A 9,497-nucleotide genomic window follows, 5' to 3' on the forward strand; every position below is an offset into this window, starting at 1 on the left:
TTCTATAGTAGTGCCTCAAAGACTTGAAAACACTGGACCTGAGTTCTTCGTTTCTCCTCTCCATCTCTGTTCTAAATTAAATTGGAACTAAAGGTAAATCAAGTACACAGAAAAGATTCAAAAACACAACTAATGTAGGATGATACATGTCATTTTTATACAGTGTAACATGCACTGTGAAGGGTAGTGTAACAGACGATAGAAAATTGTGTGTGTGGGGGGGGGGGGGGGGGGCAAAGCCTTGATGAACAGTTCAAAGCTGGAATTAGAGTTCAAAGTAATAACTCAGGCCTTCTCATAGAATCAGAAGTTTCAGGACAATGAAAAACTTTTGCAAGGTTCCACCATGCAGATTAAGGATTTCCAGAAATCTTGAAGCAGAGATGAAAAGTACACAGACAGTCAACCCGAAGAGCTAGATATTTGAAAAGGCAGAAGTCTCATAACATAGCATGACAATTTATTTGAAAAAGCTAGGACAACTTCTGAAATATAAACTTTAGTCCCACTGTAATCTACTTGGCTTTAGTATATGTGATCCAGTAGTAATGCTTTTGGTAGACTCCTAACAAAGAAATCCTGCATTAAAAAAGAACAGTCATGTGTTAGCACAATGCTCAACCTTGTCAAGGTAGAATTTGTAACGGAAAATAATTACTCATCTACACCTTAAACGTACAACTCTAACTTAGTTCAATAAAGTACTACTCAAAGAGGGAGTAACATCATATTAGCCAGGGTATGCAACAAATGCGAACAGCGTCCATGTAACAGCAAAGAGGGAGTAACATCATATTTGCCAGGGTACTGCAACAAATGCGAACAGCGTCCATGTAACAGTACTGCTATGAAATGTTCAAACAACCAGTTTCAAACTTCTAAAATTCAAAATCCTAAACAACTGCAATTCTTGTTCAGCAACCATGATAACATCATCCCCGAGGCTCTCAATGCTTCGCATTCTAATTCTTAAGAACAAATGCATGTTCTAATGATGATAATTTACTAAGTCACGAAGTAACAGCAGAAGGATGCTGCTTCATAAGGAGGAGGAAGCAGTGCCAAATCAAAGAAGCTTGATCTGTATTCTCTTCCTCGTATGCATTTTCACTTGCGTATCTTTTTTATTTCATTCAGACTTTAAGAGCATAACATTTCATGTAAATGCAGTAAATTGAAACTAGAAAAGTTGCCACAATCTAGGTTTTTATGATCACTTTTTCCACAAAAGAAAAAGATAGTTCTGATTCACTACTCTTGTCCTACGAAGAAACAAAATCTGATTGGACTAAAACAACATCATATCTCATCATAAAAGCGGAAGACAACAAGAAGATTAAGTTTACTCGAAGCATAATACCATACAGTGGGATGAGTCATACCATACTTTTACAATCTCAAAGTACTACTCCCTCTATCCCATTTTATGTGGGTTTGTTTGATTGAGCACGTAGTATAAAGAAAAAAGAAATTTTTGAAACTTGTGGTCTAAAATATGACATGGACGTTTATGTACCTATAGGAAAAAATGATACTATTTTTAAATATAGAAAATATCATTCTTTTCTAGATAAAATGAAAAGGAAATCGTGCAAAAGAAATTGTGACAGAAAGAGTATCAATATGATAGCTGCAATGCAACAATTTTTGAAGTTAAAAAATACAGCATTAAAATTCCCATTAAGACATTTCAACAAACACCTTTCGCTCAAAGGCAGCGATAACATTGTCTCAACCACACAACCCATATGCAGAATTCAAATTCAAACAACTTTTTCCCACTAAGTTATTCCAGCAAAACCGAGCAAGCACAATCAAATTTTTTTTATAAAAAACAATCGAAAATCAAAATTACCTGGGGTGTAAGTCTACCAAGAAGCTTTCTTAACACCTTGCAAAGCACCGCGAGCAGCCAAACCACGGAACACAATACGCGACATTCTAAACTTCTCATACACAGCACGTGGCCGACCAGTGAAAACGCACCGATTTCTGATTCGGGTAAAAGAACTGTTCCTTGGCAATTTTGAAAGCTTGTAACGATGAGCTTCTCTCATTTCAGGGGGAAGTTCAGGATCTTGAACAAACGCTTTGTAAAGTTTACGCCTTAATTCATACTTAGCTGATAAAAGCCTGCGTTTATGATCTTGAATATTTCTCGTGAATTTCTTCCCTAAAGCCACCATTGAGTTCATTTTTGCTCGTTCGAATCCAGTCGATTTGCTGTAAAACTTTGAGATTTCAGTTTTTTTGGGATTAATAAATTGGTATACACTATTTAGGGCTTCACCTACAGGCCTTGTTGGGCTTATTCAAATTATTCATAACTAACAGGCCCAACATAATAGGCCTAATGTTGGGAGAACTTATAGGCCCAACTTTACGAGACAGTTCAATGGCATCAGTTGCCATTGGGATCTTTACTTTATTTTTTCTAATTAGTATATATAAGTATACATAGATTATACACAAATTTATAAATATTGTACACCCGCCGACTAATTTTAATTTAAATGGTTGGATGAGCGGCTATTTGATTATTTCTTCTGTTATTATGTTTAGGTAGTTAACCTAGCTTTCATGAACTTGTCATTTAATAGATGTTCGGTCAGGCTTCTAAAATCTGCTTATATTGAAAAGTGCTATTTAAAAAAATATACTTTTGGGGAGAGATAATTTGTATTTGACTAATTAATTTAAAAGGCAATTTTGCTCATCAATTAGTGTTTGGTCAAACTTTTAAAAACTAATTCTAAACATATTTTTCTCTAAAGTGCTTTTCGAAAATGTACTTTTGGGGAGAAACTATTTTTTTCTGTTTCTCAAAAATAGCTTCTACTTCTACTCAAAAATACTTTTTTTCTTCTAAAAGTTTGGCCAAATACCTTAACTTCGGAAAAAAGTACTTTCGGCTAAAAAAAACTTGGTCAAACATGTTATAAGTTTATATACTATTAGAATTGTATTTCTATATATACTTTCCATATGATGATCTATTTTTAGAAGAAAAAAGTTGCTCTATAAATTAAAAAATTCATGAACTTATACTTTGTGGCTTTTGGCTCGGGGCTAAGATTTTGTTTTGCGCCTCCCTCTAAAACACATTTTAACCCATTGAGAATGCGTGTTCCCGCGATAAGAATGATGTGCTTTTTGAGAGATTAGAATTCAAATTATAGCAGAGATGAAAATATTTAATTTAGTGAATAGCGTTATTCGAAATCTGTGCACTTTAGTGAGTAGAGTTATTCCAATGGTGTGTTGATGAAAATAGTAGGTATTTAATAAAATAATCTAAGTACATACAAGTATATCAGTACCAAATAAACAAGTTGCCCATGAAAAAGAATAATCAAAGAAATAAATAATAATTCGATGTATTATCTTCTAAAGTTCTATCTCTGCCAATGAAATTTCTTTTTAGTTAATCTCATTTAGAAATTTTCTGATCTTTTTTTTTTTTTTTGATGATGCTCCTTAGTAGCATTTTCTGTCAAAACTTATGTAGGAAACAAATTACCTAGTATTTTTTGCCTCCACTGAAACTTGATCTCAAACCTCATAGTTCTCTTTCCATTTCATTAAACATTAGTCCACATCTTGAATGATACAAGCATTTTTAACTGCTGCCTCTTATATTGATAGAGGAAAAAAGACTGATTGATCATTAATCAGAGGTATTGAATTCGATCCTCGGGTATGGAATTGCTTTTATTAGGGAACGTTGTATCCCTTTTTTCAAAGAGTTTTTTTATTATTTTAAAACCACCACCAAGGCATTGCGCCATTGGTGTTGGGGGGTTAGGCTCGACCCCTACCATGTCTATTCACAAGAAACCAAAATTACAAAAAGGAGGGGGACATGGACCTAAACCTCCACGATTGAAGAGTCAATCTGCAAAAATTGGAAGAGGGAGCCTATACAACTCTTCCTTAGCAAACTATGTATTCAATTTACAAAGAAATTATATTTGTCGTACCTTCTTCTAATACTAGGAAGTTGTCACTTATCTAGTTGAAAGTGTCCTTTCATCTCTTTTGAAAGATGTTGGAAAGAGTAATAGAAGGTACCATTTCCACTAGATGAGGCAAGCTTAGCTAAGAAATCTGCCACCTGATTGGCTTCTCTAAAGCAATGTTTGAAAAATACCTCTGTTCCATTAACTACAACAGTGATGTCTGTGATAGTCTTCCTGAGTTTGAGGTTCTTGGTGTCTATGTTGTTCAACATATCAGTCACAATCTTAGAGTCCAGTTCCAAGTCAAAGGCACAGATTCCATTTTGGAGGCACCAGTCCACCCCATATTTTGCTGCATGTGCTTCCGCTTGGTTGTTGCTATTGCATTGGATTGGAATAAACAAATGCTATTATTAAGTCACCTACTTCATTTCTGATTACTTCTCCCATCCCTTCTCTCGAGTTGTTCCCAAGAAAGCTACCATCTGTATTAACTTTGTACCTCCCTGCCTCGGGTTTACTCCATGTCACCTTTCTCCAAATTACTACTGGCTTAAGCCTTTCAATAGTATGGCATTATTGATCCCAAGTACCAGTTGTTTCAATTTTGGAAATTCTATCGAGATGGATGCATTGATGTTCCATTGTATTTGCACCTCTATTCTAGATTTGATAAATTTTTTCTGCTCTCTATATTTACAAGTTGTCCAGCTTCTCCAGGCTTCCCAAAATATACAAATTGGAATAATTCGAAGTAGCAATTTGTGAACTTCATTCTTAGGTTTGATGTTCCTCCATCTTTTCAATGTCATTTTTGGTGATAGATGCTGGTGTCTGATTCCCGGAGGTGCCCCAAAGAAGTTTCATATGTGGTTCACAACCCCGCCTTCAATAAACGCATATTGGATTGAGTCACACTTGGGGTTGGAGCAGCATAAATATCAAGATGCTAATTGATTGCCAAAGTTGATAATTATTTCATCAAAAGGTAACCTGCGCAACAATAATCTCCAAGTTATAAAAGATATTTAAAAGGAACACTTTTGTGCCATACCTGAGCAAGATTGCTATTTTCCTCCTTTGAGTGTCTGATCATATGCCATGCCGGTGTGTTGGAGAATTGCCCATCTTGAGTAGCATTCTATATCGCATAGTCAGTTTGATTATTGTGACCTATTTCAATATTGCTAATCTGCTGAACATGTGCTCAAGATGAATTCTTCCGAGCTTGGTAAGGTCCGAGCTGCCATTTGTGATGTACTTCTTGACCTTGGCCTTATGATTATTAACATCATCCGGGTACAGAGCTGCCAGGGCACCTTTTTTACTCCAATTATCCCATCGCATACTACTTTCTCCATCATTGACTTTCGAAATGATATTGATTTCAGCAGTATCTCTAACACTTAAGAGACACTTCCATGCTTGTGAATTACCAGGGTACTACTTTTTTGCTGAAGGATGAGATCTACAATAGTACTTGGCCATCAAGAATTCAGTCCACAAGGAACTTTGAGTCCTAAATCTCCACCATCTTTTAATGGCTAGAGTATTAAAAATGTCAGTCAAGTCCCTTACACCAATATCTCCTTCATCTTTGGACAAACAAAGGTTCTTCCAAGACCTCCACTGATATTTAGATTTATCAGTATTAGAGCCTCAAAAAACCTAGCAAAATGCCTTTCCAATAGATTAATGGAAGTTTTAGGAGGGTTGATAGCAGTAAGAGTGTAGATAGGCATCGACTGAAGCATATTTTTGACAAGAACTATTTTTTCACCATAAGTGAGCATTTTACCTTGCCAACCATTGAGTATTTTCACCACTTTAGTGATCATATCATCAAAAAAACAAATCTTCTTCCATCCCACATAGATAGGACACCCAAGGTATGTAAAAGAAAAATATTTATCCATAAAATCAGTACACACCCTAATCCTATTGATCCTGTATACACTAGCTTTGGGTTCAATGAGGAAAAAACTTTTTTGGTTGTTCACTGTTTGACCAGAAGCCTTTTCATAATTGGTAATTTTCTTCTTAATAAGCTTTACAGATCTACTATTACCATCGGTAAATATGACAATATCATCCGCATATGCAAGATGATTAATCTGGGGACCTCTACGGTTCATATTGAAAGGAGTAAAACTATTGTTGGTATGGAGTTTGTTAAGAGTTCTGGAAAGTACCTCAACATCCAATACAAAGAGTGAGGAGGATAGCTGATCACCTTGTTTAAGGCCTTGTGAAGTAGAGAAAAATCCATTTATGGAGCTATTAATAAGAATAGAATACCACACATTGGATATGAGTCTCCAAATGTTGTTGATCCAAGTCGCAGAGAAACCAAATCTATTCAAGACTGCCATAATAAAATTCCAAGACATTCTATCATACGTTTTGACCATATCTAACTTTAGAACAATATTACCCCCAATATTGGGCTTTGAGATGTTATGGATAATTTTTTGTACGAGCATAACATTTTCAGTAATAAGTCTACCAGATATGAAACCACTCTGGTTTACTGAAACTAACTTATTGAGGAGAGGATTGAGTCTTCTAGAAATGATCTTAGAAATAATCTTATTGGTGTAGTTGCTCAAGCTGATTGGCTTCAAATCAGAGAATGTATAAGGGTTTTCCACTTTAGGGATAAGGGCCAAACAAGTGTGATTATAGAATTTGGTCAATTGATTGCCCTTGAAGAACTCCGCAACAAAGTCCATGACATTATGCTTCACTATGTCCCAGCAAGTTTGAAAGAATTTTTCATTGTAACCATCTGGACTCGCGCCACTGTCCGGATTCATACTGAAAATAACCTCTCTAACTTCGTCTTCTTTAGGAATGCTGTTGAGGATATGGTTGTCCTCATTTGTTATCAACTAAGAGATACAATTCAATAGATCATGGTTCATAGTAGCGTGGTTGAGATTGAATAAAGTACTGAAGTGTCTAATAGCTGCTTTGGCAATATGGGCATCTCTTTGAACCCATCGATTCCTGTGATTCTTGGTTTTGTGAATATTGAGCATTTTTCTTCTATCTCTTAGCACACTATGAAAGAACTTACTATTGCAATCCTCCTCTTTGAACCACTTAATTCGAGCATTTTGTCTCATAAGTGAATCTTGCTTGCCTAACCATCTAACATATTCTGCATGCCCCTTTTTAAGCTCCCCCTGTCATGCTCCGTGTTGTTAAGAATATCCAGTTCTTCAAAAGTCTATATCTTAGCTTCCCAAATGTTCACATGTTCATTAACATCACCAATAATATTCCTAGACCAGTGGATGAGTTTTTTGCTCAAGGCCTTGAGTTTGCACTAAAGTCTCCACATTGGATTGCTAATTACGTTCATATTCCAGGATTCTTGTACAACCTTAAAAAAGTCTAGATGCTCTGTCCAGAAGTTAAGAAATTTGAAATACTTGAGGAACTCCTTTTGATCAGAGTGGCATCTCATAAATATGGGTCTGTGGTCAGAGCCAGTTCTAACCAAGTGCTTGACAATGTAACTTTGTAATTTTTGTGCCCATTGATCATTCACTAAGACACTTTCCTACCTTTTCCATATCCTTTACTAGGTCTTCTGTTATTACACCAAGTAAACCTGACCCCCACAAAACTTTGGTCAGCAAGTGTAACGACCCGGTCGGTCGTTTTGAGTATTACAGTCCCATTTCCCCATTTACTACTCCGTTGGTGCTTTATAGCTGTTTTATGACTTATCGGGTTAGTTAGTTTGGGTCCGGAGAGAATTTAGAGTGAAATGAGACACTTAGTCTCTTAAATGGAAAGCTTAAGTTGAAAAAATTATTCGGATATTGATCTATGTGTAAATGAACTTGGATTCGAATTTTGATGATTCCAGTAGCTCCGTATGGTAATTTTGGACTTAGGAACGTGTCCAAAAAATTATTTGGAGATCCGTAGTAGAATTAAGCTTAAATTGACGAAAATTGAATTTTTGGAAAGTTTGACCGGGGGGTTGACTTTTTGATAACGGGGTCGAAATCCGATTCTGGAAATTTGAATAGCTTCGTTATGTCAAATGTGACTTGTGTGCAAAATTTAAGGTCAATCGGACGTGATTTGATAGGTTTCGGCGTCGTTTGTAGAATTTGAAAATTTCGAAGTTTATTAGGCTGGAATCCGTGTGTAGTTCGTATTTTTGATGTTGTTTGAGGTGATTTGAGAGTTCAACTAAGTTTGTATTGGGATATAAGACTTGTTGGTATGTTTGGTTGAGGTCCCGGGGACCTCGGGTTGATTTCGGGTGATTAACGGACCAAGGTTTGAAGTTGAAGAATTATTGGAGGTATGCTGGTTCTGGTGTTTTCGCACCTGCGGAAATGGACTCGCAGGTGCGATGGGCACAGAGGCGACAATGAAGTCGCAGAAGCGAGGGTCGCAGGTATGGCCATGGCCATCGTAGAAGCGGCCAGCTTTGCAAATGCGCGCCTTCTTTCGCAAAAGCGAGGGTCGCAGGTGCGACCTCTTGTCCGCATTTGCGAAAGTGCTGGGCAGAATCCTTTAAGTTCGAGGGTTCGTGATTTTTCACCATTTTTGAATTTTGGAGCTCAGTTTGGGTGACTTTGGAGAGGAATTTTTTCACACAACTTGGGGTAAGTGTTCTTGACTCCCTTGTGATTATATTCCATGAATCTATCTTCATATTTAGCAATTGGTTGATGAATTTAAAGAGAAAATTTGGGATGTTGGCCTAAAGTTCATAATACGAATTTTTGAGTTTTGAACATCGATTTGGAGTCGGAATAGGGTGAAATTAGTATGGTTGAACTTGTAATTGGATGGGTTGTCGGATTTTGTGAGTTTCGTCGGATTCCGAGACGTGGCCCCCACAGGTGATGTTTGGAGTGTAATTTCGGATTTTGTGAGAAAATATTAGCATTTTGTTATGAAATTATTTCTTATAATTGTGTGGACTGAATCAAATTAATTATGGCTAGATTTGAGTCATTCAGAAGTTGATACGTGCATAATGGATTTTCTGGAGCATTGTTTTGCTTGCTCGACATTGGATTCGTCTTGTTCAAGGTAAGTAACTCTTCTAATCTTGGAAATGAGGGTATGAACCCTGAATATACGTATTATGTGAATTGTTTAGAGGTGATGCACATGCTAGGTGATGGGCGTGTGGGCATGCATCATAGAAATTATGACGTAATTGGTTCCGTGGAATTTTGTAGTAAAATAATCTTGGCATTTTCTATGCAGTTTTATATGTTGAAGGAATTTAGCTAAGAATCATATTAAAAATCATGTTGAGGCTATGTGCCAGTATTATTGGGACCCATAGAGGTCATATTGCTGTGAATTATTTATTTTAAATTGAAATTTCATACTCAGTCATATTCATTTCATTGCATATCATATCTCAGTCTCTGTTGTTATTTATTGATACATCATATCCTCATTTTTGAGCTATTTTCAAGACATTGTGAGCCCATGAGAGAGAGACTGGAGAGATTGATGACTGGGGGAGGCTGAGGGCCTGACTGTGAGGAT

General features: G+C 36.5%; 1 long non-coding RNA gene across 1 annotated transcript; it reads right to left on the reverse strand.

Annotated features, from left to right (window-relative positions):
- Window positions 1-268: 268 nt before the first annotated feature.
- Window positions 269-2,243, reverse strand: LOC107817509 (uncharacterized). The gene is made up of 2 exons (XR_001655205.2): window positions 1,856-2,243; window positions 269-579 (listed from the first exon to the last, which is right to left on the reverse strand). It is a non-coding gene; the product is annotated as an uncharacterized LOC107817509 (long non-coding RNA).
- Between the last annotated feature and the right edge of the window lie 7,254 nt (window positions 2,244-9,497).

The sequence above is a fragment of the Nicotiana tabacum genome, chromosome 12, assembly GCF_000715075.1.
Source record: "Nicotiana tabacum cultivar K326 chromosome 12, ASM71507v2, whole genome shotgun sequence".
In the NCBI taxonomy this organism is placed as follows: Eukaryota; Viridiplantae; Streptophyta; class Magnoliopsida; order Solanales; family Solanaceae; genus Nicotiana; species Nicotiana tabacum.